Here is a 22,083-nt window from a genome sequence, read left to right as displayed (position 1 = left end):
GCAAACAGAGACTAGATGGGCTGAATGTACCTCCTTTAGCCCTCTTCACCGGCCCCATAAGGTTGGTTCTGGAGATGGCGCGATGGTAAAGTCGCTGCCTTTGTACGTTCTCCCCGTGACCTGCGTGGGTTTTCTCCGAGATCTTCGGTTTCCTCCCACACACCAAAGAAGTACAGGTTTGTAGATGAATTGGCTTGGTGTAAATGTGTAAATTGTCCCCAGTGTGTGTAGGATATTGTTAATGTGCGGGGTGATCACGGGTCGGTGCGGACTCGATGGGCTGAAGGGCCTGTTTCCCCGCTGTATCTCTAATCTAAACTAAATTAAACGAAAAGGAACAGGTGAGTCTATGAGCGGCACGGTGGCGCAGCGGTAGAGTTGCTGCCTTACAGCGCCAGAGACCCCGGCTCTATCCTGACTATTGCTGCTGTCTGTACGGAGTTTGCACGTTCTCCCCGTGACCTGCGTGGGTTTTCTCAGGGATCTCTGATTTCCTCCTACACTTCAAAGACATACAGGTTTGTAGGTAAATTGTCCCTAGGGTGCAGGATAGCATTAGTGTGCGGGGAAGGGCCTGTGTGCGGGTCGAAGGGCCTGTTTCCGCGCTGTATCTCTAAACTAAAATCGAATCAAAACCTCACCTGTTCCATTTCCCCCAGAGACGCTGCCTGACCCGCTGAGCGACTCCAGCACTTTGTGTCTATCTTCGGTGTAAACCAGTATCTGACGTTCCTTCCTATGCAGTAGGCGTGAAAAACAAACGCACACCTCCAGATTCAGGGACAGTTTCTTCCCAGCTGTTATCAGGCAACTGAATCATCCTACCACAACCAGAGAGCAGTCCTGAACTACTATCTACCTCTTTGATGACCCGCAGACTATCCTTGATCGGACATTGCTGACTTTATCTTGCACTAAACGTTATTCCCTTATCATGTCTATCTGAGGAAAGACATTCTTGCCGTAGAGGGAGTACAGAGAAGGTTCACCAGACTGATTCCTGGGATGGCAGGACTTTCATATGAAGAAAGACTGGATAGACTCGGCTTGTACTCGCTAGAATTTAGAAGATTGTGGGAAAATCTTATAGAAACTTACAAAATTCTTAAGGGGTTGGACAGGCTAGATGCAGGAAGATTGTTCCCGATGTTGGGGAAGTCCAGAACAAGGGGTCGCAGTTTAAGGATAAGGGGGAAATCTTTTAGGACTGAGATGAGAAAAACATTTTTTATACAGAGTGGTGAATCTCTGGAATTCTCTGCCACAGAATGTAGTTGAGGCCAGTTCGTTGGCTATATTTAAGAGGGAGTTAGATGTGGCCCTTGTGGCTAAAAGAATCAGGGGGTATGGAGAGAAGGCAGGTACAGGATACTGAGTTGGATGATCAGCCATGATCATATTGAATGGCGGTGCAGGCTCGAAGGGCCGAATGGCCTACTCCTGCACCTATTTTCTATGTTTCTATGTTTCGATGATAAGGGAATAACCTCGATTGAAATCATGTGTTGTCTTTCTGCTGACTGGATAGCACGCAACATAGAAACATCGTAACATAGAAAATAGGTGCAGGAGTAGGCCATTCGGCCCTTCGAGCCTGCACCGCCATTCAATATGATCATGGCTGATCATCCAACTCAGTATCCTGTACCTGCCTTCTCTCCATACCCCCTGATCCCTTTAGCCACAAGGGGCACATCTAACTCCCTCTTAAATATAGCCAATGAACTGGCCTCAACTACCTTCTGTGGCAGAGAATTCCAGAGATTCACCACTCAACAAAAGCTTTTCACTGTACCTCAGTACACGTGACAATAAACTAAACTAAACTAAACTAAACTAAACTAAACTAAACTAAACTAAACTAAGCCAAACTAAACTAAATGTGTAGCTGTTATAATGTGCAGGTGATGTTGTAATGAGGAAGTTATGTATATGTAGCTCTTGTCCCAATGTGTCTGTGATGTTCCACTGTGAACTGGGCCACGCAAGTTGATCCTGAGACAGATGGATTGACAGTTGAAACAGCGTTCTCTCCCTCGAGCAAAACTGATGCAACATCACCTGGAGTCTGTCAACCGAGTTGGATATTGTCCATCCAAGAGATGGGGCCTCAGGGTCCGTGGCAATTCCCACACAGCTCACGTTTCGTGAAGCAATGCAGCCATCAAGTACACCACACCTTCATTGCGAAACCCATTTTCAAAACAAAGAAAGAGGAAATTCCTACTTGCTTAATGGATTTGGAGCAACACTGAACAATACCCTTGAACCTTGTCAGTGAGCACACAAGTTGGCAGTGTTGGGAGACATGACTGGCCACCGTTTGGCAGCCTCCAGACTAATTTAGATCAGTTTAGTTTAGAGCACCGACCAGCGATCCCCGCACACTAATGCCCCTGTCTCACTTAGGAAACCTGAACGGAAACCTCTGGAGACTTTGCGCCCCACCCAAGGTTTCCGTGCGGTTCCCGGAGGTTTTTGTCAGTCTCCCTACCTGCTTCCACTACCTGCAACCTCCGGCAACCACCTGCAACCTCCGGCAACCACCAAAGTCTCCAGAGGTTTCCGTTCAGCTTTCCTAAGTGGGACAGGGGCTTAACACTATCCTACACACACTAGGGACAATTTGTATTCAATTAACCAAGACAATTAACCTACAAACCTGGGTGTCTCTGGAGTGTGGGAGGAAAGCGAAGATCTCGGAGGAAAACCCACGCAGGTCACGGGAGAGAACGTACAAAGACCGCCACGCCAGCGTGCTGCCCAGAATCATCACTCCGAAAGAATAAAAGTAGCGGGATCTGCCAGTATTTCCAACACTCTCTGTTTTCCATCTTATCTTCCATTGTGGAACTTTGCAATGTTGAATCTTTGAAATATTCTTCTTCTTGTGTATGGCGTGCGCAGCCTAAAGTTGTAGGACAACTTGTTCTATTTGATCTTATCTGATTGTGCACGCCGGGTTGATTGCATTCGTCGAAACAGGGCGGACCACGTGAAGGTTGCAATCTCCCACCCACTTGAAATATACATAGATACAGCATGGAAACAGACCCTTCGGCCCATCGAATTCATGCCATTCAATGATCACCCATTCACACTGGTTCAGAGGACAATTAACAGTACGTACCCACCCGTCTTTGGGAAACCGGAGCACCCGGAGGAAACCCACGCGGTCACAGGGAGAATGAGAAACTCACACACACACAGACAACACCCGAGGTCAGGCTTGAACCCAGCTCTCTGGTGCTAAGAGGCACTCTCTGTGCCACCGTACAATACATGCACCGCCCACATACACCCGTGCCAAAATATGTCCCTGTCCCATTTGCCTGCGTTTGACGTTTGACCCTCTCTCCCCCACAAGATATGAATTCTCATCCCTGAAGCCACATATTAGCTTACAAAAATACCCAAAGAAAGTTATGAGTATCAAGTTTTCTATTCGAGCCAATTTGCTTTAGGGAAGTAGCATTTAAGTGAAAGTTATAACAACACAGTGAATAAATAAACAATGTCGTAGTTTAAGTCGAGATTCAGTACTTTAGATTGTAATCATCTATTGTCTTTCCGCTGACTGGTTAGCGTGCAACAAAAGCTTTTCACTGCACCTCGGTACACGTGACAATGAACTGATGTCAACTCAACTCATGCACACACACACACACACACACACACACACACACACACACACACACACACACACACACACACACACACACACACACACACACACACACACACACCCACACACACACAGACACACACAGACACACACACACACACACACACACACACACACACACACACACACACACACACACACACCTACATAGACGCACACACACGCGCGCGCGCGCACACACACACACACACACACACACACACACACACACACACAGACACAGACACACACACACACACACACAGACACACACACACACACACACACCCACACACAGGGCGCTGTCCTGTGCATGGCTGCCCAGCCAGCAGCTGTCTGTCTTTTCATCTCTTTATTTTTTATTTTAGTTAGTTACAGTTTTTGTCAATCGCTTTGACACTAGTTTCAGAAACTTGATGTCATTTTTCACAACTCTAGATACAAAACTCAAAACGATCACCACTTGTGTCACAGGCTGTCCAACGTTCAAAACATTGCATTGTGTATTCATATCTTTAAAGAAAGCTTGCACTCACAGAATCATTGGTTCAAACAACTCATTTATCATGAAATACCATAGGGACATTTCTTTAGATCACCCACACACAACATACACATAGTTTCACTGTTTAGTTGTTCGTACAACCATTAAATATTGTAGTACAAAATATGTGATACATGTTTCATCCTGTGCTACATGTAATGTCACTGTAAAAGGATTAGTAGAGAGAATACCACAGACACAGTGGAATCATTGAACAAAGCTGAAATTTATTGATGAATACAAACTAAATGACAACATAGGTTGAATGAAAGCAACAATTACTGTAACAAAACAAACTGCCGTGTTCCTCACCTGGCTACTGTACAGTAAGAAAAAAAAGCTAAACAAAGGATCAACAATCACTCGTCATCCCCATCAACCCTGTCTTGTGGATTGGGCCACAGGTTCTCACCCACATCCGCATAGATGTTTTTGTTTGCCAAACATCTTGGAAAGTGCCTTCGCGCATGGCGAATCCAGGCCTGACACTGGTCTGCTGTAATGTCATTGTCCATGGCCTGAAGAAGGGTCACTTGTTGATGCGGATGCCGATCATACACTTTCCACCTCCATGTGGAGAAAAATTCCTCAATGGGGTTAAGGAAAGGAGAGTATGGGGGCAAGTGCACAGTGGAGGAACTGTGGATGGGCCTGAAACCATGCCTGCAACAGATGAGCGTGGTGGAACCTGACGTTGTCCCACACAATGACATAAATTACACCAACAGCTCTACAGACTAGAGGTAGCTCATCAAGAAATGCAAGAAGGAGCTCTGCATTGTATGCGTCAATCAGAGATCTACGCCCTACCACACCATCTTCTGATATCGCCGCACACATACTGATGTTGGCCCCACGTCGTGCAGGTACTTGTATGGTTGCCCGCTGGCCAATTAAATTTCGCCCTCTCCTCCTTGTCTTGGCCAGGTTGAAGCCTGCCTCATCCACAAAAACAAATTTGTGATGATTGTCATCCGCATCCAGGGCCATCACCCTCTCTGTACAAAAAGACATGTTGGAAAGAGAATTACTGTACAGTATTGATTACAGTACAATGATGGGGAATTTTTCACAAACAGGCATCATGAAACTGAACATACTCAATCCTCAGTTGCTTCACTGTCTGCATTTCTTTCAAAAGGCACACGGTACAACTGTTTGAGGGACACCTGGTGCCTTTTCAGAACACGTGCAATGGTTGGCAAACTTATGGCTTCCACATTCCTGAAGAGATCTTCATCGTCCAGGATGTTCTGTCTGATTTCTCTAAGCCGAATGTCATTTCTGGCCCGGACCATGTTGACCACAGCCCGTTCCTGTTCCTCAGTGAGGAGTCTGCCTCTGCCTCCACTATTGGGTCTAGTCTCAATTCTGTAGGGAATATGACAGGAAGAACATGTCATCATACTGTAGAACACATTTTCATAGTCACATTACCTACTCTGTGCTGCACATTGGCATGCAGTGTACAATCATTTGACAATTACAGTAAGAGTAGCCTACAGTACTGTAATGTTTACTGTAGTGCATGCTGAAGACTTACCGGTTCTCATTGGGGAAAGTTCTAATGATTGAGGCCACGGTTGATCTTCTAAGGTTTGGTTGTATCATTCTCGCTGCCTCAATCATTGTCATGCCATGATAGATGACATGATCTACAACCATTGCTCTAATCTCATTGGAGACTCTTTGCCGTTGCTGTCTTGGTCCTTGTCCTCGACCCCGTTCCCCCACACCTCTCAAACGGGGCCCATGGCCACCTCTCAAACGGGGCCCATGGCCACCTCTCAAACGGGGCCCATGGCCACCTCCCAAAAGGGGTGCTTGTCCCCTGCCATTCCTTTGACCACGTCTTCCTCCTCTTCCTCCTCTTCCTTCCCCTACTTGACCTCTATGGTGCCCACATGCCTGCTCCATGTTGTATCACTACAGATGTTGTTGTGGATGCCACTTACACCCATACCACAAGGTCAGATCAATCATCAGTAACGAATTGGTGTCACAGGTGGTGTCAATCATTGTCGTCATCCTGAAACTTTCATGATCTGAACCTGCTCATCCTCAGTATCCATAAGACTATGCTTTAAGAGTAATGCAACAGTTACTTGTCATTTTGAGCAGTTGTATCAATTGATAGTTAGATTATTGTAATGAAATGAATAGATAGTCATCTCAAATGTAATGTGTGAATTGCATTTTGAAATGGTTATACTTTGATGTTAAGTTGTGTCATTTTGAACAGGTGATTATAGTTCAATGGACAAATGATCTTTGGTTTATGTGAATTGTATCCAAGAAATTGGAAAAAGTGTTAGAGTTTTGAAAAAAGTGCATTTTGATAATTGGTTGTGAGTTTTGTATCTAGAGTTGTGAAAAATGACATCAAGGTTCTCAAACTAGTGTCAAAGCGATTGACAAAAACTGTAAGTGTTTTGTTTGGTGGTCTAGACTTTTTTATGTGGGGGGTGGGGGGGTGGGGGAAACTACCTTTCAGGGTCCCTACCTGGTCGGAGAGGCAGCTTTTCTCCGGGCTGCAGCTTCGACCCGTCCTCGCGGCCTACCTGCGGGCCTGGAGCGGCGTTTCCTGTCGGGGACCGCCCAGAACCTCGGCTTCGGCGGCGGCACAGCGCTGGAGCGCTATCGCGGAGCGGGCGATGCCTTGCCCGGGTCGCCGCGCTGGAGCTCCGGTGAGCTGAGACCGCCGGAAACAACATCGCGGAGCTGCGGGACTGTGGAGCGACCAGCTGCGGGCGGTGGCGCTGACTTTACATCGGGAGCCTGGGATCTCTAGATGAGATCGCCAGTTGTGGAGCTCCAACCGGCGCGGCCTTGTTGGCTTTGGAAGCCGCGGCCTCCAGTACGGAAGCGGCCATTCCAGGGTTCCCAAGCTGCTGAGAGGACTCTCCCGACGCCGGAGCAACATCACCCGGCGAGAACGGCCTGGAACATCGGGTCTCCGTAGAGGCAACTGTGGAGGCCTCAATAGGCCCGACTATGGGTGAACTGGGGTTGGGGACTGGACTTTGTGCCTTCCCTCATAATGGGAACCATTGTGGGGGGATGTTCTTTATGTTTAAAACTCTTATTAATGTTAGGTCTGTATTCCTTCTTTATGTGCTGCAAAATGGCAAGAAGCATTTCACTTCACTACACCTAGGTGTATGTGAATGTGACCAATAAAATACCTTTGATACCTTTCACACACACACACACACACACACACACACACACACACACACACACACACACACACACACACACACACACACACACACACACACACACACACACACACACACACACACACACACACACACACACACACACACACACACACACACACACACACACACACTGAACTCACATAACACCAACCAGCATAAAATGACTCACACACCAGCTCAATGCCCTCACATTCTTGTACAATGAAGGCAGCACACACAATGACAACCACAAACAAACAATACCTTAACCGAAGATAGACACAAAAAGCTGGAGTAACTCAGCGGGACAGGCAGCATCTCTGGAGAGAAGGAATGGGTGATGTTTCGGGTGGAGACCCTTCTGCAGACAGGTCAGGGCAAAGGGAAACGAGGGATATAGATGGTGGTGTAGTGAAATATAGAACACACGAATGAAAGATGCAAACAAGTAACGAGGATAAAGGCGACAGGCCATTGTTAGCTGTTTGCTAGCAGAGAACGGGAACCTGGTGCATCCTGGTGGGGGAGGTGAATGGAGAGAGGGACTGCAGAGGTTTCTTGAAGTTAGAGAAATCCTCATATTTCGCTTGAGCAGCTTACACCCCAGCGGTATGAACATTGACTTCTCTAACTTCAAGTAACCCTTGCTTTCCCTCTCTCTCCATCCCTCCCCCTTCCCAATTCTCCGACCAGTCTGACTGTCTCCAACTACATTCTATCTCTGTTTGATCTGTTGTTTCCTTCTCCCAGCTAACAATGATCTATTCTACATTTGCCTTGAACTCCATCCCCTTTGTCCTGTTTTCACACCTTGCTCTTCCTTATCGATGTAACTCCCTCTGCCCTGACATCAGTCTGAAGAAGGGTCTCGACCCCAAACGTCACCCGTTCCTTCTCTCCAGAGAAGATTGCGTACAGTTTTGGTCTCCAAATCTGAGGAAGGACATTATTGCCATAGAGGGAGTGCAGAGAAGGTTCACCAGACTGATTCCTGGGATGTCAGGACTGTCTTATGAAGAAAGACTGGATAGACTTGGTTATACTCTCTAGAATTTAGGAGATTGAGGGGGGATCTTATAGAAACTTACAAAATTCTTAAGGGGTTGGACAGGCTAGATGCAGGAAGATTGCTCCCGATGTTGGGGAAGTCCAGGACAAGGGGTCACAGCTTAAGGATAAGGGGGAAATCCTTTAAAACCGAGATGAGAAGAACTTTTTTCACACAGAGAGTGGTGAATCTCTGGAACTCTCTGCCACAGAGGGTAGTCGAGGCCAGTTCATTGGCTATATTTAAGAGGGAGTTAGATGTGGCCCTTGTGGCTAAGGGGATCAGAGGGTATGGAGAGAAGGCAGGTACGGGATACTGAGTTGGATGATCAGCCATGATCATATTGAATGGCGGTGCAGGCTCGAAGGGCCGAATGGCCTACTCCTGCACCTAATTTCTATGTTTCTATGTTTCTAAGATGCTGCCTGTCCCGCTGAGTTACTCCAGCTTTTTGTGTCTATCTTCAATATTCATACCACTGGGGTTGTAAGCTGCCCAGGCGAAATATGAGATGCTGTTCCTAAAATTTGCGATTAGCTTCACTCTGATAATGGAGGAGCCTCTTCTCATGAGAGGTGCCTCTCCTTAGCAGCCGCACTACCCCACTACATTCTGGTGCGTAAGCCTGACACTTATGAACTCGCCAAGTGCACTTCAGATATCTACATGTGCAATATAGAGCAAAGGCAATAGACAATAGACAATAGGTGCAGGAGTAGGCCATTCGACCCTTCGAGCCAGCACCATCATTCAATGTGATCAAGACTGATCATGCCCAATCGGTACCCCGGTTCCTGCCTTCTGGGGAAGTCCAGAACAAGGGGTCACAGTTTAAGGATAAGGGGGAAATCTTTTCGGACCGAGATGAGAAAAACATTTTTCACACAGAGAGTGGCGAATCTGTGGAATTCTCTGCCACAGAATGTAGTTGAGGCCTGTTCATTGGCTGTATTTCAGAGGGAGTTAGATGTGGCCCTTGTGGCTAAAGGGATCAGGGGGTATGGAGAGAAGGCAGGTACAGGATACTGAGTTGGATGATCAGCCATGATCATATTGAATGGCGGTGCAGGCTCGAAGGGCCGAATGGCCTACTCCTGCACCTATTTTCTATGTTGTATGTTTCTATGTTTCTCCCCATATCCCCTGACTCCGCTATCTTTAAGAGCCCCATCTAGCTCCCTCTTGAAAGTATCCAGAGAACCGGCCTCCACCGCCCTCTGAGGCAGAGAATTCCACAGACTCACAACTCTCTGTGAGAAAAAGCGAGCTGCCTCTTTTTCCTCTTGAATTTTATATTTCCATTTAAAAATTATAATGTTTTTCTTTATTGTCTGCTGCATATTGCGTTTTTTACCAAATCAAATCCCTTGTGTGTGCAGAATAAATTGAAGGCAGGCACAAAAAGCTGGAGTAACTCAGCGGGACAGGCTGCGTCTCTGGAGAGAAGGAGTGGGTGACGTTTCGGTTCGAGACCCTTCTTCAATAAATCGATTCAGATTCAGATTCTGATTCTTGGACAGAAAGGCCAGCGTGGGAATGGGAAGGAGAATTAAAGTCTTTGGCAACCGGGAGATCAGGTAGGTACACCTGAACCTATTAATCACGGAGTCTTGCCCAATATTGAAACAAGTTCTGTCTTGGGCGGCATCCTTTCAAGCTATGCCAAACCACGATTAATTCTATGATTTTTGTTTCGATTTATTTGCCAGTGACATAACAAGAGACCTTTGTTAAAATAAATGATTAATTGTGCTAACATGAACAACAACTCTGGATATGTCCCTTAATTCCTTTGACTATTTAATGAAATGACAATTGTGAACTCATTTTAATGTTATGTTCTGTGAAGTGGTAAACAGTTTTTTATTAAATTATTAGCTTATAGATGTCCCTCCAGGCCCAATTACAGTCATTTAGTACCAATAATTTGCGCATATACAGACAATAGACAATAGGTGCAGGAGGAGGCCATTTGGCCCTTTGTGACAGCACCATTTCTCAATCCCTTCCCCTTCAATTATATTTAAGAGGGAGTTAGATGTGGCCCTTGTGGCTAAAGGGATCAGGGAGTATGGAGAGAAGGCAGGTACAGGATACTGAGTTGGATGATCAGCCATGATCATATTGAATGGCGGTGCAGGCTCGAAGGGCCGAATGGCCTACTCCTGCACCTATTTTCTATGTTTCTATGTTTCAATAACCAGCACCACCTCGTCCTCACCTACACGCCCTGCCAACAAATCCTTCATTGATACAAAAAGCTGGAGTAACTCAGCGGGTCTGATAGTATCCCTGATGAAGAAGGGTCTCGACCCGAAACGTCACCCATTCCTTCTCTCCAGAGATGCTGTCTGACCCGCTGAGTTACTCCAGACTTTTGTGTCTATCTTCCGTCTAAACCAGCATCTGCAGTTCCTTCCCAAACAAAACCTCATCCAGGCTCCCGCTGGACTGTTAATATTCCCGTAAAGCCGCTCTTTAAATGCAATTAGTAATAAAATAATAGCGTGAATGTTATCGTTCATGGGCACGGCACCCACACTTGGAGTTTAATCTGAGCACGTGCGAGGCGTTGCGGTTGGGGTGGTCGAAAGTAAAGGGGAAAGTTTATAGTTGATTTTAGTTTAGTTTAGTTTCGAGATACAGCGCGGAAACAGGCCCTTCGGCCCACCGGGTCAATGCCGACCAGCGATCCCTGCACACTAAAGGGCCTGTCTCACTTGCCGATTTCTTTCGGCGACTGCAAGCATCATTGACTGACATATCAGTTCACCGGAAAAATTGCGGCGTGTCGTGGCGTGATGCGGCGTGTCGTGGCGTGATGCGGCGTGTCGTGGCGTGATGCGGCGTGTCGTGGCGTGATGCGGCGTATCGCCGCGTGATGACGTATTGGCGCACGGTGTTTCTTCAAGTGTCGCAACATTTTTTTTGTCGCCGCTGGATTTTGGAATGTTCAAAATCCTTTGGTGACACTGATACGACACCGGCAGTCGCCGAAAAAAATCACCAAGTGGGACAGGCCCCTTAACACTATCCTCCACACACTAAGGACAATTTACAATTTTACCAAGCCAATTAACCCACAAATCTGTACGTCTTTGGAGGGTGGGAGGAAACCAGAGCTCCCGGAGAAAACCCACGCTTTCACACACACACACACACACACACACACACACACACACACACACACACACACACACACACACACACACACACACACACACACACACACACACACTCACACACACACACACACACACACACACACACACACACACACACACACTCACACACACACACACACACCCACACACACTCACACACACACACACAGACTCATTCACACACACATTCACACACACACACACACAGAATCATTCACACACATATTCACACACACACACACGTGGAGAACGTACAAACTCCATATAGACAGCACCCGAGGTCAGGATTGAACCGGAGTCTCTGGCGCTGTAAGGCAGCAACTCTACCGTTGCGCCACCGTGCCTCCCGTAACAGTCAAGATAGAGCTGTTAAAGATAGCGGAGTCAAGGGATATGGGGGGGTAGGCAGGAACGGGGTACTGATTGTGGATGATCAGCCATGATCACATTGACTGGCGGTGCTGGCTCGAAGGGCCGAATGGGCCCTACTTGTCTATTGTCTATAAGACCTTATGTATTAATGTACAGAGGGTTCTTGAGATCTAAGTCGACAGCTCCCTGAAAGTGGCGCTACATGTTGTAAAGATGAAATATTGTGTGTGGTTGAGGTTGCCCCATTACAGGAAGGATGTGGAGGATTTGGAAAGAGTGCAGGTTTACCAGAATGTGCAGGAAGGAACTGCAGATGCTGGTTTAAACAGAAGATAGACACAAAGACCATCTCTAGCCCAGAGTAGGGGAATCAAGGACCAGAGGACATAGGCTTGAAGGGGGAAAGATTTAATAGGAACCTGAGGGGTAACTTTTTCACACAAAGGGTAGTGGGTGTAAGGAACGAGCTGCCAGAGGAGGTAGTTGAGGCTGGGACGATCGCAATGTTTAAGAGACAATGAGAGGTGCATGGATAGGACAGGTTTGGAGGGATATGGGCAGGTGGGACTAGTGTAGTTGGGACATTGTTGGTCGGTGTTGGGCAGGCTGGGTCGAAGCGCCTGTCTCGGTAACCTGTGGTGGTCTTTGGTGAATCAAGAGTGCTCGGGGGTGGGTTTTGAGGTAAAATGTTGCTTTTGGACTCCATCCAATGCTTCCAACGGCTTCCTTTATTCACATAGATAACGGGGGAAACATCCCAAGCACGGCGGCATCCGGCGATCATGGTGAGGTGACTCTGGGATGGAGGCAGTGGCACGGATGAGGGGAGGGGGAGGGGGGAATGGAGGGGGAAGGAGAAGGGGGAGGGGAAGAGGGGGAGAGGGGGAGGGGGGGGAAGAGGGGGAGAGGGGGAGAGGGGGAGAGGGGAAGAGGGGAAGAGGGGAAGAGGGGAAGAGGGGAAGAGGGGAAGAGGGGAAGAGGGGAAGAGGGGAAGAGGGGAAGAGGGGAAGAGGGGAAGAGGGGAAGAGGGGAAGAGAGGGAGAGATGGGGAGAGGGGGAGAGGGGGCAGAGGGGGAGAGGGGGAGAGGAGGAGAGGAGAAGAGGTGAAGAGGAGAAGAGGGGAAGAGGGGAAGAGGGGAAGAGGGGAAGAGGGGGAGAGAGGGAGAGAGGGAGAGAGGGAGAGAGGGGGGGGGGGGGAGAGGGGGAGAGGGGGGGAGGGGGAGGGGGGGAGAGAGGGGGAGAGAGGGGGACAGAGAGAGGGAGAGAGAGGGAGGGGGAGAGGGAGAGAGGGAGAGTGGGAGAGATGGGGAGAGGGGGAGAGAGGGAGGGGGGAGGGGGGAGGGGGGAGAGGGGGGGAAATGGTGGGTTCGGGGTGAACCACATCACGGTTGGTCGTCCTCACTGTCCTCATCCATCACCACCAGCATCAGATCATCGAAGGCGCGGCTGGAAAAGAACAGACGCAGGTTCACAGCTCGCGGGGGTCTGAAAGAACCGTCCAGCGTCTCGGAAACAGTGAACGACGTACATTTACATAGCGCCCGTTTCTTATATCGGTACAAACTCCGTACAGACAGCACCCGTAGTCAGGATCGAACCTGGGTCTCTGGCGCTGTGAGGCAGCAACTCTACCGCTGCGCCACCTAGTGTCGCGCTAACATTCAGTTTCAACGCCTGTTACATAACCCGTTTGTAATCTTTGGCAGTCTTGCCCAATAGCAGTAGATTCAGTTGACTTAACCGAGAACGGAATGTTTATTGTGAACCTAGCTGGGATCGGTGCCAAATTGTCTGGAAATCACTGAGCACTGTGTACATTGTTTTATTCTGAGGCTGTGACCATTGGTCATGGACTCTCCCGCTGGTGGAAATATCCTCTCCACACCCACTCAATTCAGGCCATTCATTATTTGGTAGATTTCAACGAGAACCTCCCTCAGCCTTCTGAACTCCAGCGAGTACGGGCTCAAAGCACGTCAGGTGTTCCTCATACGTTAGCCCAATCATCCCCGTGACCCCCAACGGCGGCAGATCCTTCCTCAGTTCCATCCAAGGCCGCAAGAAATTGCGGTGAATTGTGGACCGTCACACAAACCCAACCTCCCTTCCATTGACTCCATCTACACCTCACGCTGCCTCGGCAAGGCCAGCAGCATCATCAAGGACCAGTCGCACCCGGGACACTCCCTCTCCCCCCCTCTCCCATCAGGCACGGTTTGGGAGCGGCTTCACCCAAGGCCGCAAGAAATTGCGGTGAATTGTGGACCCAGCCCAGACCATCACACAAACCAACCTCCCTTCCATTGACTCCATCTACACTACACATTGCCTCAGCATCATCAAAGACCAGTCGCACCCCGGCCACTCCCTCTTCTCCCCTCTCCCATCAGGCAAAAGGTACAGAAGTTTGAAAACGCACACCTCCAGATTCAGAGGCAGTTTCTTCCCAGCTGTTATCAGGCAGCTGAACCATCCTACCACAACCAGAGAGCAGTCCTGAACTATTATCTACCTCATTGAAGCCCCATGGACTATCTTTACTGGGTTTATCTTGCACTAAAGATTATTCATGTTATTATGTATCTATTATGCTCGATTGTAATCATGTGTTGTCTTTCTGCTGACTGGTTAGCGCGCAACGAAAGCTTTTCACTGTACCTCGGTACTCGTGACAATATACTCAATTCACCAAAAACTCAGGGACAGTTACTTCCCATTTGTTATCAGGCAACTGAACCATCCTATCAACAATCCTGAGCTATTGTCTACTTCTTTGGAGACTCTCGGACTATCTTTGATCGGACTTTACTGGACTAAACGCTATTGATCTTATTCACGCTCTGGACAGTATCATGTTTCTGTACACGGTCGATGACTCGATTGTTGAGTTCAGTTTAGAGATACAGCGTGGAAACAGGCCCTTCGTCTGCACTGACCAGCGATCCTCGCTCATTAACACTATCCTACACACACTAGGGACAATTGTTACATTTATACGAGACCAATTAACCTACAAACCTGCACGTCTTTAGAGTGTGGGAGGAAACCGAAGTTCGCGGAGGAAACCCACGCAGGTCACGGGGAGAACGTACAAACTCAGTACAGACAGCGCCCGGAGTCGGGATGGAACCCGGGTCTCTGGCGCCGTAAGCGCTGTAAGGGTGCAACTCTAACGTTGCTGCGCCACCGTGCCGCCCCTTGATTGTAATCATGTGTTGTCTTTCCGCTGACCGGTTAGCACGCAACAAAAGCTTTTCACGTGGCAATGAACTGGACTAAAAGATCTGACTCCACGAACAAAGTGATGCGGACCTGACAGTATCATCATCCAGCAGCTCCGCGGCGACCCCAGTATCTTCTGTCCAAAGACCAGGGGGGATGGATGGGCTGCAGGAGGGAAGAAATATCCAATGTGATCTAGGAACAAATCACTGCCTTTACATCCATACACGTTCACTGTTCACGTGTATAACATACAGCAATAAATACTTTCTAAAAACATAGACTGAGCTGTTAGAGTCAGTCATGCATCACATAAATAGGCCCTTTGACCCATTGTGTCCATGCTAGTCTGTTTGGCCATTTACCTACCTTATGACCATTTCTTCTATGCCCTTATTCAGTTTAGTTTAGTTTAGTTTAGTTTAGTTTAGTTTAGTTTAGTTTAGTTAATTTAGTTAGTTTAGTTTAGTTAATTTAGTTAGTTTAGTTTAGTTTAATTTAGTTAGTTTAGTTTCGTTTAGTTAATTTAGTTAGTTTAGTTTAGTTTAATTTAGTTAGTTTAGTAAATGTAGTTAGGTTAGTTTAGCTAATTTAGTTAGTTTATTTTAGGTAATTTAGTTAGTTTAGTTTCGTTTCGTTAATTTAGGTAGTTTAGTTTAGTTTAGTTAGTTTAGTTTAGTTTAGTTATTTTAGTTTAGTTAGTTTAGTTTAGTTCAGTTAGTTTAGTTTAGTTTAGTTTAGTTTAGTTTAGTTTAGTTTAGTTTAGTTAGTTTAGTTTAGTTTAGTTTAGTTTAGTTAATTTAGTTCGTTTCGTTTCGTTTCGATAATTTAGTTAGTTTAGTTCGTTTAGTTTAGTTTAGTTTAGTTTAGTTTAGTTAAGTTTAGTTTAATTTAGTTTAGTTTAGTTTAGTTTAGTTAGTTTAGTTTCGTTTAGTTAATTTAGTTAGTTTAGTTTAATTTAGTTAGTTTAGTAAATGTAGTTAGGTTAGTTTAGCTAATTTAGTTAGTTTATTTTAGGTAATTTAGTTAGTTTAGTTTTGTTTCGTTAATTTAGGTAGTTTAGTTTAGTTTAGTTAGTTTAGTTTAGTTTAGTTATTTTAGTTTAGTTTAGTTTAGTTTAGTTTAGTTAATTTAGTTCGTTTCGTTTCGTTTCGATAATTTAGTTAGTTTAGTTCGTTTAGTTTAGTTTAGTTTAGTTTAGTTTAGTTAAGTTTAGTTAGTTTAGTTTAGTTTAGTTTAGTTAGTTTAGTTTAGTTAGTTTAGTTTAGTTTAGTTTAGTTTAGTTAGTTTAGTTTAGTTAGTTTAGTTTAGTTTAGTTAATTTAGTTAGTTTAGTTCGTTTAGTTTAGTTTAGTTAAGTTTAGTTTAGTTTAGTTTAGTTTAGTTTAGTTTAGTTAATTTAGTTAGTTTAGTTCGTTTAGTTTAGTTTAGTTAAGTTTAGTTTAGTTTAGTTTAGTTTAGTTTAGTTTAGTTAATTTAGTTTAGTGTAATTTAGTTTGCTATGTACGACAGTGATCGCAACTTCTCCTGAAGTGTGGCCGGACGTTGGCTCGCTAGGAGCTCATCCGCCCTTTGACAGGTCTTGTTTTTGGTCGTGCTGGGGGTCCACAGCCCCCTCCTTACCTGGCAAACCAGGTGGAGGAGACGGTCTAGTCGCCGACTATCCAACCATGGAGCAGGTAGCACGGGATTACATGGTACCCGTGTGGGGGGGGGAACTGCCCCTGACCTGCCTATTCAACTCCTCGTCGAGATACTTCTTACATGTGAGAGTCTCTGCCTCCACAACCCTCCCAGGTAGTGGCAAAGCAGATTTCAACCTCTCTCTGCATGGAAAAATATTCTCCCCTAATTGCCCTCCAAACCTCCTTCCCCCGAACCTTAAACCTACTGTATACCCGCTAGTTAACCTGCGAGTCATTCAGCGTGGAAACAGGTTCTTTGTCCCAACCTGCCCATATCAAGCATCATCTGCCTGCATTTGGCCCATATCCATTTAAACCTATCCACGTACCTGTCTAAATGCTTCTTAAGCATAGTGATAGTAGCTGCCTCAACTATCTCCTCCAGCAGCTCGTTCCATACACCCACAACCTTTTGTATTAAAAAGGTTACCTGCTCAGGTTTCTATTAAATCGTGTCCAAACCCTTAACAATCTTATATGTTTCAATGAGATCCCCACTCATCCTTCTAAACTCCAGAGTGTACAAGCCCAGCTGCTCCATTCTCTCAGCTTATGACAATCCCGCCATCCCTCGAATTAACCGTGTAAACCTACGCTGCACTTCCTCAATAGCAAGAATGTCCTTCCTCAAATTAGGGGACCAAAGCTGCACACAATACTCCAGGTGTGGTTACCTCACCTCTCCCTGGGCAGCAGCTTCATCGGCACTCGTTGAACGGAGGAGCGACGCAGCCTATCCCTCACCGTGTCTGAGAGCAGCATCTTGCGGTGCTGAAAGAGAGCGGGTGGAGGCAAACGGCTGAGATTCATTCACATGCAGCCGCGGGGAGCTCAGTGCAACGATGGCCAGGCTGGTGTACTTTTACAGGCTTGGTCTCCTGATGTTACAACCCATCAGCCCAACCAGCTTACAAGCCAACAGTATGAACCAAAGGCAGACACAAAATGCTGGAGTAACTCAACGGGACAGGCAGCATCCCTGGGGAGAAGGAATGGGTGATCCTTCAAGCAAAGATCCTATAGCGGAGCAAGATAGACCACTCCTGCTAAATGCAACGGGCTGACGTGTAGTACGCAATGGAGCGGAACGTGGGCCTTTTTTTCATCCATTTCAGTAACCGGACCCGACCCGACCCGACCCGCAGTGTAATCAACATTACGGGGGAACAGTTTGTGTTAATAAATTATAATTCTAAAAATGAGGAGAAGATTTTTACCAAAGAACTTTGATTTTTACGAGGATGTTTCCGTAACCGGCTTGTTCCGTCTCCGCACTAGTATCTTTGCTCCGCTACGGGATCTTTGGTGCGGAGACGGAAGCCGGTTACGGAAATGGGGGCCGAAAATGACCCACGAATCTGCCCATGACCGTACTAGGTCTTTTTCGTTGAGTGGACTATCTTGCTCGCTGTAGGGTCTATGCCTTCAAGGGTCTCCACCTGAAACGTCACCCATTCCTTCTCTCCAGAGATGCTGCCTGTCTCGCTGAGTTACTCCAGCGCTTTGTGTCTACCTTCGAGCATCTGCAGTTCCTTCCAACAGTAGGAACGCTGAATTCTCCAATTTTAGGTGACTTCTAACTAAACCCTCCCTCAATTTCTCCCCTCCTATCTACTCCCCCTCCCCCTGCTTTCCCCCGTTAAAGGGCCTGTCCCACGTTCCCGAGTTATTCACCAATTCTCCCGGGTTTTCCCCTTGATTCAAACTCGCAGAATAACAAGAATAATAAACTTTATTTATAAAGCGCTTTAAACAACCGCAGTTGCCACAGAATGTTCGTAACGAGTGCGTAGGAGTCCGTAGATGTATCGTAGCGGCTCGTTATACCGGCCGTAGGTACTCGCGGCATCAGGTAAGTCGGGACGTTTTTTTCCAGCCCGATAAAAAATATCCACGGGTAAAGAAAATGGTGGGGATGAAAGAAATTGCAACGTTTTGACTCGTAAGGAGGGCATCGAAATAGTCGTGGGAATTCGTAGACATACTCGTAGGAGTTCGCGAACATAGTCGTGGAAGGTCGTAGGAGTTTGTAGAGCACCACGATCTTGATTTATTTTAGGTCCTTTAAACTCGGCAGAGGTTTTGAATTAAGTCGTGTAAGTGGGACAGGCCCCTTAGGGTGTCTGGGTTCATGGGGCGAAGGCAGAAGAATGGTGGGGAGGTCGGGTGGGCTGGGGAGGAGGGAAGGGCGTTTGCTGGTGCAGACACTAACCTGCATCTCACTGCTCTGGGTGGCTATCTTCTCCTGCGTTAGTGTCACCATTTTGTCAATGGATTGTCTGAAGTGAGCGAGGTGCGGATTTAAAATCTGGACACAATCGGAGACAGGACACGATGAATAGAACTGGCCGTGGTGTCACGAGGAGAGAGACAGGGGGAGAGAGAGAGAGACGAAGAGAGGTATGGGGAGAGGGGGGGGGGGGGGGGGGGAGAGAGAGAAAGAGAAATGTAGAGAGGGAGAAGGAGGAAGGGAGAAAAAGAGGGAGAGATGAGGAAAGATGGAGGAAGAGGGAGAGAAATAGAGAGAAGGAAAGGGACAGAGAGAGTGAGAGAGAGAGAGAGAGCAGGAGAGAGGGGGGGACGTGAGGGATGGATGGATAGATAGATAGATAGATAGATAGATAGATAGATAGATAGATAGATAGATAGATAGATGGATGGATGGATGGATGGATGGATGGATGGATGGATGGATGGATGGATGGATGGATGGATGGATGGATGGATGGATGGATGGATGGATGGATGGATGGATGGATGGATGGATAGATAGATAGATAGATAGATAGATAGATAGATAGATAGATAGATAGATAGATAGATAGATAGATAGATAGATAGATAGATAGATAGATGGATAGAGATAGATGGACGGATAGATGGATAGATAGATAGATAGATAGATAGATAGAGACAGACAGACAGACAGACAGACAGACAGACAGACAGACAGACAGACAGACAGACAGATAGATAGATAGATAGGTAGATAGATAGATAGATAGATAGATAGATAGATAGATAGATAGATAGATAGATAGATAGATAGATAGATAGATAGATAGATAGATAGATAGATAGATAGATAGATAGATAGATAGATAGATAGATAGATAGATAGAGATGGATGGATGGATAGATGGATAGATAGATAGATAGATAGATAGATAGAGACAGACAGACAGACAGACAGACAGACAGACAGACAGACAGACAGACAGACAGACAGACAGACAGACAGACAGATAGATAGGTAGATAGATAGATAGATAGATAGATAGATAGATAGATAGATAGATAGATAGATAGATAGATAGATAGATAGATAGATAGATAGATAGATAGATAGATAGATAGATAGATAGATAGATAGATAGATAGAAGAGGTTGACAGATAAGATGATGAGTGAGGGAGCTGAATAGATGGTACATAGAGATGTGTGGGTGGATAGAGAGAGACGGAATGAACAATGGACAGACAAATAGAGAGAAGATGGAGATACAGATACAGAAGGATAGAGGTGTAGAGATGACTCGCCGGGTAGCCAGGTGTTGCCCTCACCTGTGCGTATGTGTTGTGGTCTTCTGTCTTTCCCTGCTGCACACTGAGGGGCATCTTAAGAAGCCGAATTCTGGAACAAAATAAAGGGGCCGGCTGTGATCAGATGGACCGTCCCCATCCTAGTTCTTCCACCAGTCTGACTGTCCTCCTGATTAAATTTTACCTCTATTTGCCTCAAAGACACCCTCCCCTAGCTCACTGCATTTTCCTTGAGCCTCATCCTCTTTGATGGGGTCAAGGAGAGAGCGTTCACGTCGATCGCGGCCCTGTTTCCACCAATCTTTCCACCACCCCGCACTAGAATCGACAAGGCAGGCACCATTGTATACAGATGCTGAGACGGGTGTTCAGCTCTGGCTGACCAGCTTCTAATCTTGTGTGTGGACTCGATAAGAAAAAGATCAATAAACAATAGGTGCAGGAGTAGGCCATTCGGCCCTTCGAGCCAGCACCGCCATTCACAGCTTAAGGATAAGGGGGAAATCCTTTAAAACCGAGATGAGAAGAACTTTTTTCACACAGAGAGTGGTGAATCTCTGGAACTCCCTGCCACAGAGGGTAGTCGAGGCCAGTTCATTGGCTATATTTAAGAGGGAGTTAGATGTGGCCCTGGTGGCTAAGGGGATCAGAGGGTATGGAGAGAAGGCAGGTACGGGATACTGAGTTGGATGATCAGCCATGATCATATTGAATGGCGGTGCAGGCTCGAAGGGCCGAATGGCCTACTCCTGCACCTAATTTCTATGTTTCTATGTTTCTAATGTGATCATGGCTGATCATCCCCAATCAGTACCCCGTTCCTGCCTTCTCCCCATATCCCCTGACTCCGCTATCTTTAAGAGCCCTATCTAGCTCTCTCTTGAAAGCATCCAGAGAACCTGCCTCCACCGCCCTCTGAATTCCACAGATTCACAACTCTCTGTGAGAAAAAATGTTTCCTTGTCTCCGTTCTAAATGGCTTACCCCTTATTCTTAAACTGTGTGGCCCCTGGTTCTGGACTCCCCCCAACATCGGGAATGTTTCCTGCCTCTAGCATGTCCAAACCCTTAACAATCTTATATGTTTCAATAAGATCTCCTCTCATCCTTCTAAACTCCAGAGTGTACAAGCCCAGCCGCTCCATTCTCTCAGCATATGACAGTCCGCCATCCCAGGAATTAACGCTGCACTCCCTCAATAGCCCCTTTTATCTCCCCTTTGATCTCTCTTTTTCATACCTCACCCTTCCATATCTCTGTGTCTCCCTCTCCCCCGACTCTCGATCTGAAGAAGGGTCGTGACCCTTCGAAACGTCACCCATTCCTTCTCTCAAGAGATGCTGCCTGTCCCGCTGAGTTACTCCAGCATCTGTGTGTCCATCTGAAGGTAGGGCAATGTGTAACAGAGATCCTATGAGACCATTATCATCTTTATTATCCTTGCTCACTTTTTCCATTTCTTTTCCTTTTTCCCCTTTGATCCTGAAGCTTTCTCCTCTGAGACACCGTTACTGTCGATTGTCTCCTCAGCGAGACTTCCCCCTGCTGGTGAAACCAAGATCTTTAAGTCAAGTCAAGTCAAGTCAAGAGAGTTTATTGTCAGGGTACACAAAATTGCTGGGGAAACTCAGCGGGTGCAGC

Source organism: Amblyraja radiata, chromosome 41, assembly GCF_010909765.2.
Source record: "Amblyraja radiata isolate CabotCenter1 chromosome 41, sAmbRad1.1.pri, whole genome shotgun sequence".
NCBI classification, from domain to species: domain Eukaryota; kingdom Metazoa; phylum Chordata; class Chondrichthyes; order Rajiformes; family Rajidae; genus Amblyraja; species Amblyraja radiata.
Note: the sequence above shows the minus strand (reverse complement) of the source record.